The 11414-nt window shown below is 42.7% G+C and overlaps 1 long non-coding RNA gene across 1 annotated transcript in view; it reads right to left on the bottom strand.

Annotated features, from left to right (window-relative positions):
* The window catches only part of LOC116084796, a 60868-nt gene that overhangs the window by 2481 nt on the left and 46973 nt on the right, over positions 1–11414 (bottom strand). The gene's annotated exons all lie outside the window — the stretch shown is intronic.

Below are 11414 nucleotides of genomic sequence, written 5' to 3' on the forward strand. Positions count from 1 at the left end.
ATATATATATATATATATATATATATATGAAAAACATAGTGTCTATACGATTGGCATTACTTTAAACTTGGTGCATGTATTCCGGGCCTTGGAACATAATCTCATGAATAAGATGCAATCACTTGGTCCTTTCTTACTTGAAAATCCTCTACTCTGATCCCATGACTTAGTCTACATCAGTAAGATAGCCACATTGCTGCAGCTGATGAGAGCGTGTAGTGAGCATCACCACAGCCAAGCATGCGTTCAGGACTCTAGAACTCCAGGTAAGAAACCTCCTTGAACCTGAAACCACGGATTGTATGCAAATTTAAAAGTTTTGTCCTTACTTGGAAGCCAATTAAGAGGTGTTAGGGCAAGAGAAATGAAATAATTGGTAAAACCAAAAGAGTCATGGATGGGAAGGGAGGCATTGAAGCTCCTGCAAGGAGTGATACAGATCTAGAATTCCATCCCACACCAGCCAAGTTGAGTCCACTCCCACTCAGCATCCCAACTGCCTGCTGCTGCTGAATCTATGCAAAATGCAGAATCTGCAGTGATTTCTAATGCCGTCACTTTCAACAATCTCCTCCGGTAGGTTTTCACAATTTGCCTATGCCTGTCATCTCAGTGGGATCTCAGCAATGGCAAACCGAGTATGAATTAGTGTCTGTGCTCAAGTGCCACAGGCAGAGGTTGAAAGTTGAAGCCCAGAAGGGAGGCCAAGGGTTGAGAAGTCTGAAAAGCCAATCTCTCACTCCTCTTTGGTGGCAGGTTGTGTCTTTGCAGGCATCTCTGCGCCTCTGTGGGTCTTCGCTTCATATCATTTATCTTTTGCTTATGAAGAAGTAGAAGTGGTCATGGTGGGGGTAGAAGCCAGGCACTATGCTCTTAAATCTGCCTCTCCTGGGTAAGATTTGAATGACTCTAGGCTGAAAAATTATTCCATCTTTCAGATTCTTCATCTATAAATTAGAAATGAATGCAGTAATTCATGGAAAATATTTAGTGTGGTGCCTGGTGCACAGAGAGCTTGAAGATACAGAGCTAATATGGCTTTCCTGGGATGTAGAGGTCAATAAATAATTGAGGCTTAGCAGGCAATACACATGTAAAGCCAGTCAGTGTGAGTCTGTCTCTGTGTGTGTCTGTGTGTGTGTGCCTACTTATCTTGGTGTGTGTGTCTGAGTGTCTCTGTACTGTGTATGTATGTGTGTTGTGTATCTTTGTAGGAGGGATGTATTTGGCAGCCATGACTAATAAATTCAGAATGTACTGATCAAACCCTACCTCTGGCATTATATCTGAGTGTCTTTTTGCTTGAGCTAATCACTTTTCCTATTCTTTACCTTCGTATTCTTCTCTTGTATTCCTCCCCTTTTCTGACAATTTAAACAATACATCTATCAGAGAGGCAGAGCTCAGTAGTACAGTGATTGCTCACATGCACTGAGATCAATCTCTAACATAACTAATGAATAAACAAACAAATACACAATGCAGCACATATCCTGCTATGAACAAGGTATTTAATTAACAACAATACCTTGTCTGTGCCTCCTGAACCTTAGTGTTCAGTGTGGTTTCTACAATGATTATAGCTGAAACTACCAAATATATCACTTTGTCCCAGGGAAGTCATTCCGAATTCTTGCTCTGTGTTTGTCTCCACACACACAGGTTTGCTCTATAACCTCTACAGCCCACCTCTGTTGAGTCCCAGCATTTTCTGGGAGGTGGGAGCAAAAGTAGGCAATCCTCGAGAAGCTGGCAGACGCTGCAAATGGCTACATGCAGTTTTCAAGCTTCAGCTACTACAAATTCAGAAACAATCAGAGGCTGCCCCTGGTAATAGGCAAATGCTTTATTAACATGCTTAATTATATTGTATATGATTAAAACAAATGCAGCCGGAAAGTTATCTGTTCATTTCTCACAGATCTCATCCTGCAAGTCACATCAGTTGTTCCTGGGTCTCACAGTGACAGGGGTGAATTATAAGCTGAGGGCTGCATTTGTTCCTCATTCCTGTGTTTTAATGCCTTGCTGCACTCCAGGTGCCCATAATGGAGATGTGATTCTCAGTCACACAGAAGGAAATATTTTAAGACCTGCCAAAACCCTTGGCTCAGAACTTGCTTTTCCAAGCAACCCGTCTGAGCCTGGAGACTGAGGTGAATTATTGAGACCTTAGAGGGTTCACCAAGAAGAGTGTGTGGGGAGGGTGAGGCTGGAGGCTTTATCTGAAATCGCACTGCTTTCCCCCTGTAGACACAAGCTAGGCTGCCGACTCAATGTCTCCTCTGGGAGCCATCTCCTGAGCAAAATGGCACCAGGCAGGGGAAAGCTGAGGATTCAGGGCATCACATTTATCTTTGACACCAGGAAGCAAGACAATATAGATTAGTATCCATCTGCATCTGGCTTCAAGTCTTAGGACCAGGCTTTGGTAATTGAACATGGGTTCCCCTTTTGGATATTACAGACCAACACACCTTTCTGTCCATAATAAAACACTCTTGCTGACCACCCCTGATTCTATGTACTTTCTCTGAATTATAAGTAGAAAACTCTCACTCTACTTCTATGAGGTAGGTGCTATTCTCACCCTCAGAAAGAATTGGGGAAACAGAGACATGGAACATCAAAATTTATGTGAAATCACAGATTTAGAACTAGTAAAGGAGGCAGGATCCAAAGCTAAGTGAGTGGGTTTCTGATCTTGCATTCTGTACATGGTGGTCCAGAGCCTTGTACTGAGGATAATGGCAAAGGTAAAGGAGATACTGATGGTTGTGCTGGTAATAGTGGATGGGATACTAATGCTGTTTATGAAGGAAGATAAATGTGTGGTGATGAATATTGATTGTCAACTTGACAGCTTAAATCATGTGTGAGACAAACCTCTGGGCCTCTATGTAAGAGCACTTCTAGACTGGGTTAATAGAGGTTGGAAGACTAACATTGAATGTGGGTGGCACAATCCTGTGGTCTGGAGTCCCAAGCTGAGTATAGAGATAAGAGAAGGCTGAGCACCAGCAACCATTTTCTCTGCTTCCTAGCAGTAGACATAACATGACCACTTGACTCTGGATCCTACCACCCTGACAGACTATGCCCTTGAACTGTGAACCAAAATCAGCCCTTCCTTGATTAAGTTGTTTACCACCCCATATCTTGTCATAACCACAAGAGAAATAACAAATTCCAGAAAATAAAGAAGATGATGATGTTGATGATGAAGGAGTGCCACACCCATTCCAATGAAATCTTGTGACAAGCCCAAAAGCTTGACCACAGACCAGAGGTGAAAAAGCTTGAAAGGAAGCCAGTCTCTTGGGATTCATTTGTGGCATCTCTAACTCAGAGATAGCCAAGATATGTCCTTGTGAACTCATGTGCTAGGTGCCCACCAAGATATGATTTACTATAGTTAAACAAAATTGGACATTGCTCTCTGACCTTTACCAATGTTCCAACATCTTAGTTAAACCATGGCTTGGAATTTCGTAAAGAATGTTATAGAATGGGAGTTGTTTATCCCAGGGCAAGGTCAAATAGAATCCTCATTCTCAGTCACATATGGCAGCTGAGCCAATCTTAGGAATTAACAAGAATGGGACATGTCTCTACTAGCCCAGAAGATTAGCATAGTGGGCGTTTTACTAAGGATGGGCGGGACCTTGAGCCAACTGTATGTGTGAGACAGTGTGCAGCAGAAAGCATTTGAGATTTGAGATTTGAGCTTTGAGCCTCATGCAGTCTGCATCCCCCCCCCCCCCCCGGCCCAGAGAGCTCGGACGGGGCGGGGTGGGGGGTGCGGCGTCTGTACAGAAGAGGTGGCTGCTTTAGACCCAGTATGTTTTAGATGGCCTCAGATGTACCTTCACCGCTGAGCTACCAGATTTTTCATTTCCCTTTTGTAATGACTGTAAAAGTCTGATGCCATTTTTGAGAAATACATTCAGATCCTGAACTTCCCTGCATCACGTCTGCCATTATTTCTTCACCAATGCCTTGTCAACCTGTACCAGGACCCTGTTCCCCACGGATTGAGGGAGGCCCAGACTGGCTGGCCAGCGGCAAAGGAGGATGATGGTATACTGCTGATGGTGGAGGATGGTGAGGAAGATAAGGAGATTCTGGTGATGGTGATGGTGATGGTGATGGTGATGGTGATGGTGATGGTAATGGTGATGATGATGAAGGATGTTGGTGCTGCTACTGATGGTGCACGTAGAGCTGATCTGCTGATAGTGCTGATGGTGATGGTCTGTTGATTATCACTGCCTATCTTATTTTACCTACATTGTTGCACTCTGTCAATTTCAAGATCTCTATAGACTCATGAATTTTATCCCCATTTCACAGCTGTGCAAACTAAGGATTAGAACAGAGAAATGAGTTGCACACACAGTCACACAGTTCAAAGGCAAAAGCAAAAGTCAGGACTGAGACTCAATGTCAACCAGCTGATCACACAGACCCATGGTCTGTAAAGAGAATCACACTGGCTCTAGCTGTGTTGCCTTTTTATGTGAGGTACAAAAAAACATATTCACAACTCCTCAAGTCCTCAAATGACACCAGAGCGACAGTGGACATTCCTCATGAATTCAATGATGCTTAGCAGGAGAACATATTATGTCAGCTAAGAAAGAATGGGCTGGAAGCACAAAATTAAATGCCCACAGGAAGCTCTTGCTCTTCCAAGAAGTGTCTCTTTCTTAAGTCACTGCGTTGTCTTCTAATATCCATTCTAGGCACTGCAAGAGAGGGCTTCCTGTGTAGATTATTTCTGACATAAACTAGCATGTGTGGTTACTTCCCAAGAGCTCTGGGAAGGTGAAGACAGCTTGGAGACAGTAGTGGGCTTCTGTGCAGGGAAGCTGAGATGCACTCCCAGAGCCATTAGTTTATTACTACAATCTGTACTTCAGTGAAGGAGACATTATGCTTCAGTATGTGCCTGCCAGGTTACCTACAAATAGAGAGATCTCAAGTTTTGAACCAGAGAAAAGTGATAATGATAACATTGGGGTAATTAGCCAAATTCCTGCCTGATATTCCCTGTGAAGAACTGGTTGAATACACTGCCTGTTACGTTTATTCTTCCTCTGCCATATCTCAGCCACTCTGGCCTTTTTGCACATCCTGTGGCAGCCTGAGACTATTCTCTAGCCCCTAACCCTCATTTAGCCTCTGCTGTCAAGCTGATCTTCGAATTCTTTTATAACTCAGTCAACATCCACTGACTCAGGCCATGTTGCGATGCCCCAGCTCCTCTGACCAGTCTAGGCACGATTACTTCACTCTGCATCTGAGCCTCTCACAGCACTCAGTACTAATTGTATTTGTGTTTCTTAGATGTTAATGTGTTTACTTGTGGTCTATATCTCCTTCTAAATAAGGCAATGCTCTGTATCTCCTGTCCATGACTAGATAGACAATGTCCTAAACTGAGACAGGAGACAGACGATGGCCAGTATTTGTGTCATAAATAAGGGTAAGTATTCATGAACAAATAAAACTTGATGTGACATATGTTCCTTCCTGGCTCTGCTAAAGGAGGAAAGCTGCTAGCCCATCCCACCTCTAACTCAGCACACTGAGGACATTCTATTCTACTGGAGGACACAAAATCTGGAGGACACAAAATCTGGAGGACACAAAATCTGGAGGACACAAAATCTGGAGGACACAAAATCTGGAGGAGAAATTTGCGGGAGGGCAGTTAGGCGGGAGGGTGAAAGGAAAAAAATGCCATATATCTAGGAAAATGTCCATGAGGTCACTGTGTGTGTCTGTGTGTGTGTGTGTTTATGCTCTTACGCCTGTGCACATGGTAACTTAAAATGATTTTTTAAAGTAGAAAAATAAAAATTGAAAACCAGGAAGTTATTTATGGGATTATTTTTCTTAGTTCTTTGAGAACTCTGCACAGTGTGTTTTAATCGTACCCCCTCTTCCATTTATTCCCAGGCTCACCCCCTTCGCTAACTATCTAAGCTTGTGTTTGCTTTCTTTTTTACCTATCAAGTCCAATCTCTGAGACCCACACATTCATGGATGTGTGGCCTTTCACAGAAGCATGGTAGTGGACTTACCAGGGACAACACTCTAAGTAAAGAAGGCTAGCAGCTCCTAGTCTCCCATCAGCTGTCAGTTGTTAATAGCTCTTGCTCCTGGGGTAGGATGACATGTCCACCTTGCCTCGCTATGCTGGATAGGTCTGGCTTAGGCTTGCATGTGGCTGGTGCATACTTTCACAGTTGCTGAGAGTTAATACATGCAGCTGCCCTACTATGTTCAGAGGACACTGTGGCTGGCTCACCATGTCCAGAGGACAGTGTTTTCTTGTTAATAGTCCAGCATTCTGCTTCTCATTATACCAATTGCAACAGTGAGTCCATTTTCCACTGCAGATGTCCTCACCTTCCTTTCTTTCCCATTGGTTCCAGAAATTTTTCTTTATTATATAGCACAGAGCCACACTCTAACTGTCCTGTGAGTTCTGTGGTTTCGATTGGAGGAGGCAAATTTTGTTCTAAAATTTGCCTCTCTTAATCTTCTAACAGGCTCTTCTCCACATAACTTAAGCTTGGCTCCTCGATTATCTGCTTCCCCCGCTTTCTCTTTTGAGTGACATCTTGCCAGGATTTGCTAATTGCCCCCAGACAGATCTCCACAGAGAGAAGTGGACATGGTGGAGCAGTACCTGGAGAGTTCTTTGAGTGTTGAAACATAGTAAGTGACTTGCAAGTTTAAGTAGATGGCAGGGTGGTATCTGGTAACTGACGTGACCAGCTACTGTAGGATATGCAGGAAAACACGCAAAGCAGGAGACCAGTCTCCCAGGCAGCTGTCTCCTCATGACTCACTTGAAATATTCAATGACGTTTTGTATATTTATCTCTCCCTGTAGAATTCATCATAAGCTGTGGGATTCAACTTTTATGAAAAATATATACTTTTAGTACAGAGAAAATATTCTATCCTATGTACAAGGATCAGAGGAAAAGGCATCTTGTGTTGTGTTCATTTCCCATAATGATTCCTTACAACCATAAACTTGTCAAGCCTAGAATCTCCTGAGAGTCTTAATGAGGGATTATTCTACTCCAGCTGGCCTGTGAGAAATCATCTTGATCATTAATTGACATAGAAAGGCCCAGGCCACTGTGGGCATCACCATCCGAATCCTAGACAAGAAATCCTGAACAGTGTAAGAGAAGAGAAAGCTAGCTGAGAGGGTCTATGCATTTATTCTCTCTTTGTTCTTTTCTTATTGAAAATAGATTCTTCTCTCATGCAATGCATCCTAACCACAATTTCCCCTGTCTCTACTCGTCCTATCTCCCCAAACTTCTCTTTTCCCAAGATCCACTCCTCACCCCCATTTCCTATTTAGAAAAGAGCAAGCCTCTAAGAGGTAAATCCAAACAGAACAAAACAAGAAACAATAAGACAAGGTGAAAGCCCTCATATCAAGACTGGACAAAGAAACAAAAAACAGGAGAAAAAGAATCTCAAGAGCAGGCAAAAAGAGTATAGACATTCCTGCTCCCACTGTTAGGAGACCCACAAAAGCACCAAGCTAACAGCCTAAGGGCCCAGTGCAGCCCACACTCGCCCTGTGCTTCCTGTTACAGTCTCCTTGGTCCCATGTGAGCTCTGCATGGTTGATTCAGTGAGCCATGTTCTCCTAGTATATGCCATCCCACAGATTACCACAGTCTTCTTGACTATAAATGCAAAGTGGCTAAATGCTTGAGCTCCTGTCTTGACTTCCCCAGAGTAATGGGCTATAAGCTGGACTTTTGAGTTCAATAAACCCCTAAGTTGCTTCTAATCAAAATATTTGAGCACAGCAACACAAATGACAGTACAAAGCCTGAAAAACTATGAGACCCTTATTCTAATTCACAGTGACGAGAGTACTTATTGTCTTTGCTTTTCACATGTATGTGGTGTGGATACATGTGAGTTTACACGTTTGCATGTGTGGGTATATATATGTGCTCAACTGTGTATGCACAGCCGTGCCTACATATTTGGAGGCCCTAGGTTGATGCTGGAAATCTTCACTCTTCCACCTTTGTTGGCTGAGGCAGCATCTCTCAGTCAAACCTGGACCTCATTAATAAGTGAGTTTTGATAGCCAACTCACTCTGAAGATCCCTTGTCTCTAATGTCCGGGGATGGAATCATAAGTAAGCTAAAATACCTACCTGGCATCTATTGGGACCCTCAGAGAGAGGTCTACACTCTAGGATTCATGCTCTAACCATTGAGCAATTTCCTCAGCTCCAAAATACTTAGTTTTCACTGAAAAACTAGTCTCTGCTTATTGGAGCACCACCACCTCTTATAGGCAATCCTAGTTCCCTGATCCCAAGTGAACTTTATAAACTATACAGTGTGTTCATACATGAGTGCTCATGTTTGTGTGTGGACCAGCAGATACGAGATGTGTGAAATTGGGAGAACAATTTCTGAGTAACTTTGAAGAGCAAAAAAGCATAGATACTAATATTTATATTGTTGTTTTTCCAAATGCTAGAGCTCTCTCTCCCTCTCTCTTTCTCTCTCATTCTCTCTTTACCCCTCTCTGTCTCTCCTCTCTCTCACTCTCTCTTTCCCCCTCTCCCTTCTCTCTCACTCTTTCTCTCCCCCTCTCTCTCACTCTTTTTCTCCCCCTTTCTCTTACTCTTCCTCCACTCTCTCTCTGTGTCACTCACTAAGTTGTTTATTTATGGTACATGTTTTCATTCAATCTTCCCAGTAACATCTGGCAAACAAACAAACAACAAACAAACAACAACAAAGCACAAACCATCAGCTCCAAGAGGCTCAGAAGCTCCCCAAGGCTCTGCTGGTGATTACTTGAGGAACAGGGGATGGACAGGTTAGTGTTGGAAATTGTTTTCTGCCATAGTTTTTAATTCATATTTTATATCCAATGAAGTCATATATCATGCACATTTATATTTTTCCTATGTTATAACAAATATTTAAAAATATATATATTTCCTTAATGTTATAACAAATATTTAAAAATTCAGTGGTTCTACTGAATCACAGCTCCTTGACTCACATTCATATATGTATGTATATATGTGCATGTGTGCATACCTGCTTGAGGATTTAAGAGGTCAACCCTGGGTGTTCATCATTCCTCAAGCCCCATCCACTTTGATTTCTGGAGAAAAGCTTTCTCAGTGATACCTGAGGCTAAGACTGACTGACTAGGGAGTCCCAGGGAGCTTTCAGCCTCTACATCCCCAGAACAGGAATTATAAATATGCTTAAATGTGGATACTTAGACTCAAACTTAAGTTCTTGTTCTTATGTTGCAAGTACTTTCCTTGCTGAGGCATCTCCTCAGCCAAATAAAGCATCATCTACATGCTTGAGCATGATCCTGAGTTGGCTTCTGTGAAGCCTGGATGTCTAGAGGTAATAAGAGCAGGTTATCTCTGGGTGTGACATTACTACGACTATAAATGCAGAAGGTATTCATGACCTGCCATGTGTATAATAGATAATATCAAAGTTTGTTTACTCCTTGGTTCTAATTTTTATTTGAATATTTAATAATTATTTCCTGACAGCACCCAAAGCACTGGGCAGAAGGCTGAATGAGGCTCTTCACCTTCAAGAATAAGCTGACACATAATGAAGATGCTCTTCATTCTGCAGTGTTCAAAGCTGGCACACTACTCTATTTTCCCTTTGTGGTGCTCCATCCTGCGAGCCCAGTGTAATGGTTAAGTTCAGTTGTCAACTTGACTCAATCTAGAATCACCTGGAAAGACACTCGCAATGAGGGAAGATGTATGTACATTGTTGGCCTGGGTGTGTCTGCTGGGGATTATCTTGATGGCCTTAACTGATGTGGGGAGACCCACTCTAAACTTGAGTGACCCCTTTTGCCAACAGCTTAAAGAGTATGGAAGACAGAAATATTTTCCCTTTGGTGCTTGATAGGTCTCTACTCTCATCTACTCTGTTGCTTCCTTTGCTGATTCTATCTCTGATGGTAGCCCAGCTTCTTTAGGCTGTGTACTGAAACCCTTCAGGCTTCCAATGTGTACTGAAGACCAACAGCTCTCCAGGAATCCTCCGGGTCTTCTGCCCCAATTGGGATTGCTCAGACACTTCATGAACTGAGTTACTATCCGATTATCTCCCCCTACAATACAAGACACTCATTCCTGACCTACCAAGACCACACCCTGTAAGACAATGTAATAAACCTTCTTAATATAAATATTGATTCTATCAGTTCTGTTCCTACAGAGAACCTTGACAGATAGACTGTGTCCTGATCACACAGTTCAGCACATTAATAATTTTAACTGGGCCCTTATGTGTTCATTTTACTCTCTCCATTTATAAAGGCACATCTTAAAGGTCAGACAGCACATGATACACTCTGGTATCTCTATTCAACATTTCAGAGGTGGACATAGGATCATCACCCAGTGGTCATCTTAAGACCTTCCACCAAAAAAACAAGGCAGAGGATCAATAAGTGCTGTGTAGTCTTAGGTAAATCAATTTGCCTGTTGGGCTTCCATCATTTTTCTTAACCTGGAAAACAGGAGAGTCAGTTTGCACCACGACACTTGTTAGTGGTGTCTGGAAAGCATGCCTGGGACACTCTTTACTAATGTTTAAGCTTTCTCCTTCTGAGTTCTCACCCATTCATTGAACCAAGTCAAGAAGCCCAAAGAAGTGTTTCCGTCTGCAACCCTCGAATGGTCTCTTCCTGACTCTGGGCTGCACTCAGCAAGTGGCTTTTCCCCAAGTCTTCTGTCTCAGCCATCTGCACAGCCAACTGTTCTCTGACTTGAAGCTTTCTGCTTACAATCCTGCTAAGCAGGTGGGGATGATGCCTGCCTCCTCTCTGCTTTACATGCAGAATCTGATGATGTTTGACAGCCTGCTCACAGTGGAAGGGGGAAAACTGTGAATTGGATTAAAAGCCCTTTGTTTAGATTTTATTAGCCAGATATGCTGCTGCATAATTAATTGGAGAATAAGCTGTAATCTCACATGGAGCCAGAGGCTCAGCCCCCAAAATGCAGCCTCACTTATATAGGATGTGATATGGAGGTTTGAATATTGTGAATTTACCAGTGATAACATAGAGATGCGTTTTTATAACAGGAACAGAAAAACCATAATATTAATCAGTTCAGGATTCTATAAAAAAAAATCTGACCTCAGAAGCAGAGATTAACTTAATTCCATTCTGAAGACCAAGTGATCCAAGAACAAGGTGGTCGTTAATACAGCTCCTAACGAAGGCTCTCAGCTGCTTTGTATGCCTTATACCCATGTCATTTTGTGGTTAAAAATAATCTCCCTCTCTCTCCCTCTCTCTCCCTCTCTCTCCCTCCCTCCCTTCCTCCCCTCCCTCCCTC

This window comes from Mastomys coucha, unplaced genomic scaffold (assembly GCF_008632895.1).
Source record: "Mastomys coucha isolate ucsf_1 unplaced genomic scaffold, UCSF_Mcou_1 pScaffold12, whole genome shotgun sequence".
NCBI lineage: Eukaryota > Metazoa > Chordata > Mammalia > Rodentia > Muridae > Mastomys > Mastomys coucha.